At 42.3% G+C, this 11,311-nt stretch overlaps 1 pseudogene; it reads left to right on the forward strand.

Moving 5' to 3' along the window:
* The first annotated feature begins 1,614 nt into the window (after positions 1-1,614).
* On the forward strand, positions 1,615-2,038 carry LOC105979521 (annotated as a pseudogene).
* The last annotated feature ends 9,273 nt before the right edge of the window (positions 2,039-11,311 follow it).

An 11,311-nucleotide genomic window follows, 5' to 3' on the forward strand; every position in this document is an offset into this window, starting at 1 on the left:
TATGCACATAGATCTATTTCCCCATCCTCATATATAAATACATTTACATATGTACATGCCTTTATTTAGACCTCTATAAATACCCTTTGCCTCCTAGCTCTTTCCTATATTTCCTTTGACTTTCCTCATGTCCCACTATCATGCTCAGTCTTCATTTGGGTTTCAGTAATTCCTCTTGGTTACATTACCTTTGATCACGCCGTACCAGGCCTTCTACACCCTCCTCACCACCGATTTGGATCACCTGTTGTTCCCTTGTCCTTGGGTTTGTTAAGACCCAAGTTTTCTTTTCAACTCTAAGAAGGTGATACTCCATTCCTTCTTCTTCCTCATGGTTACTGCTGATAAGTTTGAGCATATTCTTATCTGATTACTTTTATAGCTAACTGCATTTTTTTCTAGCTGCTCTTATGATTTTTCCTTTTCCTGAATATCTCCATTTCCTCAAAAGTCTACTATATGCCTTGGTGTGTTCTTCTTGGTATTAAGTCTAGTTAGTGTTCTCTCTGATTCCTGGATGATTGTTGGATCCTGCTTTATTTTGGGGGGAAGTTTTCTTCCAGGAATTCCCTTGCTATTTTGGCTGTCGATTTCCTTGTTACATTTTGCTCTGGTATCCCAATTATTTGAATATTGTTTCTCTTCATAGCACCACTCATTGTTTTCAGCTTTTCTTCAGCTTCTTTAATTATCTTGTTTGATTGTTTTTCACATTTGCTGAATTCTGCTTGGGTATATTTGAGGTCACTGATTTGGTTCTCTACTTCTTCCAGCCTGTTTTGTGAGTTTTTTTTTAACTGTCTTCTTTGTTTCTGCTGCATTGTCCTTTACCCTTCAGTGTGTGGACTCACTGAAGGTCTTTCTGAGACATTTAATGACTTGTGTGTTCTTTTTTCTTCTCTCTCTTTTTTTTTTATTCACCTTTGGCTTTAAACTTGGTTTCAGCTCACTATAAAATCTACTGGTCTCTCAATTTTTCCAGAAAGGAAGTAGGAAGATATTATTAACAAATGCAAACTAGACACATTTAAATACAAACAGTTGGAAAATAAAGGAGGTAGAATTTGGCTAGAATTGTCATTACTTGAATTACAAATAATCAAAGCAATACCAAACACACTACCATTGAGTAGATGCTGACTCATAGTGACCTTATAGGACAGGGCAGAACTGGCCCTGTGAGTTTCCAAGACTAATTCTTTATGGGAGTAGAAAGCCCTGTCCTTTTCTCCTGTGGGTTGTCTAGTAGTTTCAAACTGCCAACCTTTAGGATCACAGACCAATGCATGACCAGTATGCCACCAGGGCTCCTCAAATAACAGACCAGCGACTATTATCTGGAGAGCTGTGGTGACACAATGGTTAAGTGCTCCATAGGTAACTGAAAGGTCAGTGGTTTGAAACCACTTTGGGTTCCTCTGGAATAAGCTGTGAAAGTTAGCTTCCGTAAAGATGTGTGGACTTGGAAATCCTATGTGGAAGTTCTCCTCTGTCCTATAGGGCCAATACGAGTTAGAATCAACTCAATGGCAAGATTATTAATTAAAAAAATAGTCTCCAGCTCTCTCGCTTCCGGTTCCTGGTGCTCCGGAAGCTGCAGGCGTCGGTGCAGACATGGCCAAGTCCAAGAACTACACCACGCACAACCAACCCCGGAAATGGCACAGAAATGGCATCAAAAAACCCTGGTCACAACGGTACGCATCTCTTAAGGGGGTGGACCCCAAGTTCCTGAGGAACATGCACTTCACCAAGAAGCACAACAAGAAGGGCCTGAAGAAAATGCAGGCCAACAACGCCAAGGCTGCGGCTGCTTGCGCTGAGGCCGTCAAGGATCTTATGCAGCCCACAGAGGTCAAGGTCAAGGTCCCAATGGGTGTCAACTGCACGTTCAGCCGACTGGCCTACATTACCTAACCCAAGCTTGGCAAGCGAGCTCTGCCGGCCCAAGGCCAAGGCACAAAGCAAGGCTGATGCTCCAGCCAAGGCCACGACTCCAGCAAAAGCTCCCAAAGGCACCCAGGCTCCCACAAAGTAGAGTTCTCTGTGTGAGGGCAAGAGGGATGGTGTGAGCCCTGGGCTGCTGCCTGAATGGCACCGGTGTCTTCTTGTGTTGTTTGTTGTACACATAAACCCAGGCGGCACTGTTATCTGTCAAAAAAAAGTCTCCAAATACCAATCATCTTTTCCTCAGTTTCCTAGAGCACTAATAAGAAAACATCACAAAATGAGTTGCTATAAAGCAGAAAACCTTATTTTCACACAATTCTACAAGCTAGAGATCCAACCTGGCTGTGTTGGTTCCTCCTGAGGCTTTGAGAGACGAACTGTTTCAAGGCTCTCTCCTAGTTTCTGTTGGCTGCTGGTGATCTTTGGTGTTCCTTTGGTGCCTAAAGGTGTCTCTTCTTAGGCATATGTCTCTCCTGCATGTAACTGTTTCCATGTCTTTTATAAGACAATACTCAGAAAGGACTAGGGTTAGGACTTATCTTACTTCGGGATGACCTTTTCTGATTTAACTGATAACGAAAGAATGAACTCAAACAGGGTTACATTCACAGGTACAGAGGTTTACTCACTGCCATTGACACCGGTAGCTAACCTGTAGACAGAGTAGAAATGCCTCTGTAGGTTTCTGAGGCTGTAAATCCTTCTGGGGGTAGAAAGCCTCATATTTCTCTTGAGGGCTGGCTGGTGGTTTTGAACTGTTGATCTTGTGGTTATCAGTCCAACAAATAACAGTGTGCTTACCAGGGCTCCTTGGTACAGGGGTTAAGGCTTCAATATGTGTCTTTGGAGGACACAATTCAATCTATCACTGCCACATTGCAGCATTATCTCCCTTTAGAAATTCTGAGACTATGTTGTTCTTTAGTTATATAAATGTATAATATGTATTTATATTGTAAATACATATGCCAGCCTCAGGATGATAAACAAACCCAACCCAACCCATTGCATCCAGTTTATTTGAACTCACAGAGACCCTACAAAGGGGCTTTGAGACTGTAAATCTTTATAGGAGCAGACAGCCTCACCTTTCTTTTTCAAAGTGGCTGGTGGGTTTGAACCAGCAACCTTATGGTTAGCAGTCCAATGCCCAATCCATAGAATCAACATTATTTATTATACATAGTTTTTAAAAAGTATTATTAATTGGCAGTTAATATATATATTGTTCCATAGTTCAATCACATCACGCAGAATTGTACAATTGCTACCACAATTGGTTTCCAAACTGATTTGTATTGACCTTTTCTTCCTGCCTTGTTGACCTGTCTCCCTTTTACCCCCTCTCCCCTTCACTGTACCTGCTCATGTCCCCATTTCTTGCTCACCCACCCCACCCCCCACTGCCCCAAACCTTTAGTTTACTCGCTATCCCTTTAGGTTCATCCATCCTGGGTTTCATATACCAAAACACAGAAAAATATATAATGCAACTTCAAAAGGGTGACCTCCAATGATATAACACCACTGTGATACATCCTAATATGAACAAGCGAAAACAAAACAAACCCAAAATACAGAGAATGTTGAAAACCATGCATCAGAGGGGGGGTGGGGCGGGGGCAAGCGACAAAGTTTTAACTGTTCAAGTCAGATTTATTCCTTTGATCTTCTATAATCATCTCTCCAATACACTCTGTCTAGTAACCACTTTCCTCCCATCCCTTAAATGTGGATAGAGAGAGATCACAGGAGGCTTATTTCCTTGGTAGTTTCCACAAAGAATCTTGGGCTCCCACTGTCATCCGTATCCGTTTACAAACTGGATTCTCACAATTTCGGGTCTGGTACTAATCCCTCCTTTGAGTTGGGATTATATGGATTCCAATCCTTAGGTGACTGATGATGGTGTGCTTCTTCCATGTGGACTTGGCCGACATCTCATTTATATGAATGTTTCTTTGGAGACAAGCCTGTAAGACCCCAGATGATTTTTGTATCTGAAAGCTGGACACCATCTAATTTCATTGCCACATTTTTGCTATAGAATCCATATTATACATAGTTTTGATGATAAATAATCCCTCAAAGTGCAAGGCTTGAAAATTGAAGTTTTTATATGATATAGTAATTAGAAAGAGAATTAACAGATCATTTTTCAACACTTAGCAAGCACTAGCACTTGTTATCCACTCTTCTAAGTGCTCTTACGGAGCTCTAGCAGTGCTGTAGGACAGGTATTGGACTACTAACATCAAGATCAGTGGTTCAAACCCACCCATTGCTCCACGGAAGAGAGATGAGGCTGTTAGACCTCAAAATGTACAGCCTCAGAAACTCTGCAGAGTAGTTCTACTCTTCCCTATAGGGTTGCTGTGAATATCAGCCAGGGCTGCTGTGAATATCAATCAACTTGACTGTAGTGGAGTTTCTTTTTGATGGTTGCAGAGGTTGGCTTTATTGCTAGAAATGTATTAGCTGTTAGTTTTCACTTCAACCTGATAAAATAGGAAATACTACTGCTTACATCTTATAGACAGAAGACTGTGGGCAAGAAGAAGCTAACTTGGTCAGTGAACAGAATCAGGATTAAATTATAGGTACTCTGGTCTTGGTTGTGTAGTGATTCATTGGGCTTCTAACTACAAGACCAGCAGTTCTAAACCATTAGCCGATCCTCAGGACAAAGATGAGACCTTCTATTCTTGTTAATAATTACAGTCTTAGAAACCCTCAGGGGGCAGTTCTATTCTGTTCTATAGGGTTTCTATTAGTCAGAATTGATTCCATGGTAGTGAGTTTTTTATTATTGTTGTTCTTTGAACCACTACGTTATTTGATTTAAAAATGTATATAAAGTATCTAGCTCAATGCCTGCTGGGCAGGGAAAAAAAGTGAGCCACAGCCTACTGCCATCAACTTATTTCCTCTTCATAGGTACTCTGTATAGGGTTTCTGAGACTGTAAATCTTTATTGGAGCAGACAGCCTCACCTTTCTCCTCAGGAGCAGCTTGGTGGGTTCGATCCACTGGCTTTTATGGTTAGTAATCCAATGCCACTCCACAGCATTATCAGAGCTCCTTTGCTGCACACAGAACCCAAACCAAACCTAGCCCACTGCCATTGAGTTGGGCTTCTGAGGCTATAAAGTTTACTGGAACAGCAAGTCTTGGCATTCTCCCATGGGGCGGCTGGCAGATTCAAACTGCTGATCTCGTGATAAGCAGCGCAATCTGTAACCTACTACACCACCAGGGATATTATGCTAGTTGCCTATGACCCCATCCCGTTATACTTTGCCCAATGAGAATTTACCATACAAATAGATGAAGAATTATAAAGCACAAAGCTGCATGTTGCTAAGTGTTAATTTGTCATGATAGGTATTCGTTTTTGTCTAATAATTAAAAAAATATCTAACTTATTTTACCAAGAGGCATAATCAGTTTCTGAAATGGTAGAATTGGGCATTCCTTTTAGATACTTCAAAATTTCTATAAGTACTGAGAGACCCAGAAGGCTTGCCACATCTCTGGAAGCGTTTCTACCTCCTTCTTGGGATGGCTGGAAGACAGTGACAGGATTGTGTCATGATGTGAAAATGGGGCAGAAACAACGAGGAATGGGGAGGCAAGGGAGATCAGCATTGAGCTTGCACACTTGCTTCGGGTTGGGTTCGAAACTTCTCAGTCATCAGAGAGCGACAACTCGATTGCTCTATCTTGGAGAGTTCCAATGTAGGGAGGATGAAGGGGTGCCCTGTGTGTGTGTGTGTGTGTGTGTGTGTGTGTATGTGCGTGTTTTCCCACTCAGTTGAAAACAAACCACAGAGCCTTCCTTTTCGTTCTTCCCTTCTCCCCTCTCTCCCTCCCTCCCCTCATTCTGGAACCGACCTTTGGGTGTTGGGATGTACAGGAAAGGGAAGCAGGTGTTGGAGATAGGTGGAGGAAGGGCAGAGTCTTACCGATACTGTGTAAATTAGAATTAGTGCTTGGTCCATAGTAGGCAAAGAATTAGTATTGGATAATGGATAAACAAATGGGTACATTAGGTAAACATTTCAGGTGTCAGGGCTAGAGGTTAGTGAGGCAGATTGGGTCAGGTCAGAGGCTGAGATACCCCAAAGCAGACCTGGAGACAAGCATTTCTACCCAATGATTTATTACGGGAATATTCTCAAGCTAATTGGTAAGAAGCAGGCAGGTAAGAATATGATTTCAGCCAAAATTCCACTGAGGCAAGCTTCAACTTGATTCCACAAGGGACCTCTGGGGTGTAAATTATGCCTCAGAATTAACTCAGCTGAAAGCAAGGTGCTAGGTTTTCATAGACCACAGGTGTGTGTGTGAAGGAGGCAGGGAGTGAGTTAAAAGCCCAGGCATTCTTTAGATTCAGAATAAGTCACCTGAGACAAGTCATCTTGTCCTAGTAGAGTCATAGGTGCTGTCACCTGGGAGCCAGGGGCAGCCCACCCAGTGGGTCAAATGCATCGGAGAATGTGGGCCAAGCAAGGACAGTATCGACTTCAGGTAGTGCAGCCATTGGTATTAAAAGTAAGTCCTTTGGAGAGTTGCCTTCTCCCTGCTCTGTTGTGTTCTAAGCGATCTGGCTCATGGCTGCATATGTAATATCCAACACAAGTTCCAGAGCACTAAATTTTGTGTATGCAGAACCTGTACATGGATCAAGAGGCAGTTGTGCGAACACAACAAGGGCATACCTGATGGTTTAAAGTCAGGAAAGGTGTGTGTCAGGGTTGTATCCTCTCACCATACTTATTCAGTCTGTATGTTGAGAAAATCATCAGAGAAGTCTGACTGCCTGAAGAAGAACTCCGCATCAGGATTGGGGAAGATTTGTGAACAAGCTTTGGTGTGCAGATGACACAACTCTGATTGCTGAAAGTGAGGAGGACTTCAAACACTTGCTGATGAAGATCAAGGAGTTCAGCCTTCATTATGGACTGCAACTCGATGTAAAGAAAAGGACCCCCACAACTGGACCAATGGGAGACATCATATAATCATGGTAAATGGAGAGAAAATTGAAGTTGTGAAGGATTTTGTCCCACTTGGATCCACAATCAATGTCCATGGAAGCAGTAGTCAAGAGATGAAACTACACATTGCACTGGGTAAATCTGCTATACAAGACCTCTTTAAAGTGTTGAAAAGCAAGGATGTTACTTTGAAGACTAAGGTGCATCTGGCCCAGACCGTCGTATTTCCAATTGCCTCATATTCATGTGAAAGTTGGACGTTGAATAAGGGAGACTGAAGACAAATGGATGCGATTGAATTCAGGTGTTGGTGAAGGATGTTCAAAGTACCATGGACTGCCAAACGAACAAACAGATCTTGTAAGAAGTACAGTAAGAAGGCTCCTTAACGTAATGCATAGTGAGACGTCATCTCACATACTTTAGACATGTTCTAAGGAGAACTTAGTCCCTGCAGAAGGACATCATGCTCGGTGAGGGACAGTGGCATTGAAAAAGAGGAAGCCCTCAATGAGATGGGTTGACACAGTGGCTGCAACAATGGGCTCAGGCAGAGGAACAATTGTGAGGATTGTCCAAGACTTGACAGTGTTTTGTTCTGTTGTACACAGGCCACTATGAGTCAGGACTGGCTTGACGGTTCCTGCAAACAAGAAGGACAAAGTTCCATGTGAGAATTCTTGGTGGTACACCACTAATGTGTTTGACTGCTAACATGAAAAGTTGGCTGTTCAAACTCGCTTCCTCCCCCACGCCCATGGCTCCAGAGGAGAAAGATCTAGCTATCCACAGAGATTACAACATAGAAAATCCTTTGGGCAGTTTTATTCTGTGACATGGGTCCTAGAGTTGCAGTCTGCTGAATGACATCCCTAATCAACGGCAGTAAAATGTGTCAGACCCTTTTTCACTATACTTCCAGTGTCTCTTTTAGTCTTCTGTGGGTAGGATTTTCTTTCCCATTTTGTAGATGAGAAAACTAAGGCTTAAAGAAGTTCAGGCATAAACCCAAGGTAATACAACTCTTAATCAATTGAGCCAGGATTCAAAACCAAGGGACGAGTATCCTGTATAAATAAAACAACCCAATCAGTCTATGCTGAATTGTTATGACATTCTCAGTGAATGGATTTAATATCAATTTTGAGACCACCTTGGTGAAGAGATGCAGACCTTCACCAACTAACACTATTTAAATAGGTTCTAAAACATACACATTTTAAAATATTAAATATCATATGTACAAATATGCTTGATACAATTGATATATGGATTGTTATAAGAGCTGTAAGAAACCTTAATAAAATTATCTTTTAATAAAAGCAAAAAGGAAAAAAAGATTGAAATAATTCTCACTGGAGAAATAGAAAAAAACCATAGCTGTTTGATCTGAAAGGAAGCTTAGACATAAAGTAGTACAACCTCCTCATTTTTCAGGTGAGAAAATGAGTCAAAGGAGGTGTGGTAGTTACATAATCTGGTGTCAATTTAAGACTATTAAGAGTGAAGGGGTGGAGATTAGTCTGTCAATCAGGTTGCAGCTTGATGACCTCATTTGGAGGTGCTAAGGAGATAAATAGCTCTCTGGAGGCAAGACCCACACATTGTCTGCTTGACATTCCTTGACACTGATGGAACAAGAGCCCTGAGGCTGGAGGAGCCACGTGAAGACCCATGTCAGCACTGACATCCTTCTACCACCACTGGATCCACAAGACTTTCCACCCACTGGCCTTTGGCGTCATTGCATGTGTTGCGTGAGTCTGAGGAAGAATTTATATACTGGTATTGGGCATGTGGGCTAATATCAGACTTATGGACTGGACTGGGATGTTTTCTTAATATACAATTACTCTTTATATAAAGCTCTTTCTTATACACACAAAAATATATTAAATATTTCTAATTAGAAATTTTCTCGTCTAGCAAAAGCGTATTAATACTCTTAGAACAACTCAGGTTCAGAGGTCAGCTTATGTTGATTTGGAAGAAAAATCTGTCATTTAGAACATATAATATTCAGTTATATTTAATATCTAGGAGCCCTAGCATCATAGGAAGTACATATCAGGCTTCTCACTGGAAGGTCAGCAGTTGGAACCCACCAGCTAGTTCGGGAGATGTGCAAGCTCAGAAACATTGTGGAGTCTTTCTGCTTTGTCATATAGGGTTTCTGTGAACAGAATCAATTCAGCAGCACTAAAGTGTATCATCTAGTATAGAAAAAGAGTTGGACTCCTGGTGGCACAGTGGTTAAAGAGTTCAGCTGCTAACCAAAGGTTGACTACGCATCTACCAGCTTGTTTCTGTAGAGAAGACCTATGGGACTGTTCTACTCTGTCCTAGAGGATCACTGTAGGTCAACCAACTCAATGGCAGTGGATTTGGGTTGAGGGAGAAAAGAGCAGTCTTTCAACAGTACATTTTTGTGGCTCATAGACCAGTGGCAGCTGCTTGATCCATCTGTCATGCTTATTGGCTCTGAAGAATTTCCCTGTGATGCTTACCTGCTGTTGAAAACCACAGGCAATTTTTCCTTCCACGCTGTGAAATAATTGTCTAGAGTCAGGAGAATCCTCCAGGTGGCTAGTTAAATGCTTCCAGAAGGCACGGGACACTGATGAATCCCTCTGAGGATTTTTGTAGTTTACAAGTGGCCTTATTGGCAAAAGAATCTCATTAATCATATCCCTTGGAATGGAATCTCAAGAAGTGAGCATGTTTGTAAAGGGAATTATGACATAGATTCGTAGGTTTGATGCTATATCTCAGCATCTCTCGGTGGAACTCTACATCACAGAGATGTTTCTCAGAACAAATGTCTCCCTTTCCCCCATATACATTGATGCTTTAAAAAATATTAGAATTTTTTGACCTTAGTGTGCTCTGTTATTTTTCACATATGCCCCTCATGCTCACTTCATCACTCTAACCCAATTTTTTGGCAGCCTGTAATAGGTGAGGAGCCCCTGGGTGGTACAGTTACATGTTTGTTTGCTAACCAACAAGTTGGAGGTTCGGGTCCAATGGCCTAGCAATTCATTTGTGAAAAGTCAGCCACTGGAAACCCGGTGGAGCACAGTTCTATTCTGACATACATCGGGTCACCGTTAGTCACAATCAACTCTGTGCTAACCGGTTCTATATTAAGAAAGAAGAAAATTAGTCTAAATGAATAAGACAAGCTGTTCAGGCTCTTGCTTCCATGTGACCCGTCCATGTGTACCCCATAATTCTTCTCTGCCCAAATCTTTTCCAGTTATTTCTAGAAGTTTCCAGGGAATGAGTACACAAAGGAGTCTGTACGGCTTTTGTACCTTCCTCATTCCCCAGTACCAACTCGTCAGTACCAACTCCTTTTGGTGATAAATCCTACTGAGGTCTCTACTGCTTGTAACCCAGGAGCTGGCACTTGGCAGTATTACCTCTGGGGATAGTGCAGCCTCTTGACAGGCACCAGTGCCATGGATACTATGCCAGAGTCCTTGGAGGCCCTGCCAAGGGGACTCTACTCTTTGCATGAGGATGACTCTCTGCCTCCCCTCCCACATTGTATTTTACACGTGGAAACTAGAGAAGCACTGTGTGTGCTCACGGCTTATAGAATGCATAGACAAAGGTTTCTTTCAGGTTTTATGTAGAGCCAGATCCGATGGTGCCTGGGGATTGGGAAGTGACACACGTGATGTTACCCTTAAATTCCCTCTGCCTATGATCACGGCCTTGTTGCTAGAATCAAGCCTACTTTTGAGCTTTCTCCATTCCCAGAGGCCTGTTTCTTATAACAGTGCATTCCTGGTGGGTCTACTGAACTATGTCAGCCATGCTTACCAGTCACCTTTGCATTGGGTCTGACTCGAGGTGACCCCCATGTGTGTCAAAATGGAACTCCATGCGGTTTCAGCGGATAATTTTTTGGAAGCACATTGATAGGTCTTCCTTTCAAGGTGCCTCTGACCTTTCCATTAGCAGACATGAGTGCTAGCAGGATGTTCCATCCCAGGAACAGACATGCCTGAATGTGCTGGCTCTTTTGGTACACGTGGAGGAAACTTTCGTTTGGATACCACCTCCCCTCTTCTCCCTTTTTACCTCTTTCTTTTTCCTTCCAACTTTCTCATTCCCCCCATTGCTTCCTCTCTCCTACTTCTTCATGCCCCCTCTCTTCTTTCTTTTCAGAGAGGCTTCCAAAAGTTCATGAGAGAACTATTGAATTGTATGGTATGTAAATTAGATGCCAATAAAGTGGTTGATAACAAAGTTCATGAGTAAGTTCCATTATCTTTCAATTCCATTTTCCGCCAATGGTTGGAGTCCTCCTTAGATGCCATTCATTCATTGTGCATCCACTATGTGCTCGA

Source organism: Echinops telfairi, unplaced genomic scaffold (genome assembly GCF_000313985.2).
Source record: "Echinops telfairi isolate 266 unplaced genomic scaffold, ASM31398v2 ScPeMD7_5868;HRSCAF=6743_0, whole genome shotgun sequence".
In the NCBI taxonomy this organism is placed as follows: domain Eukaryota; kingdom Metazoa; phylum Chordata; class Mammalia; order Afrosoricida; family Tenrecidae; genus Echinops; species Echinops telfairi.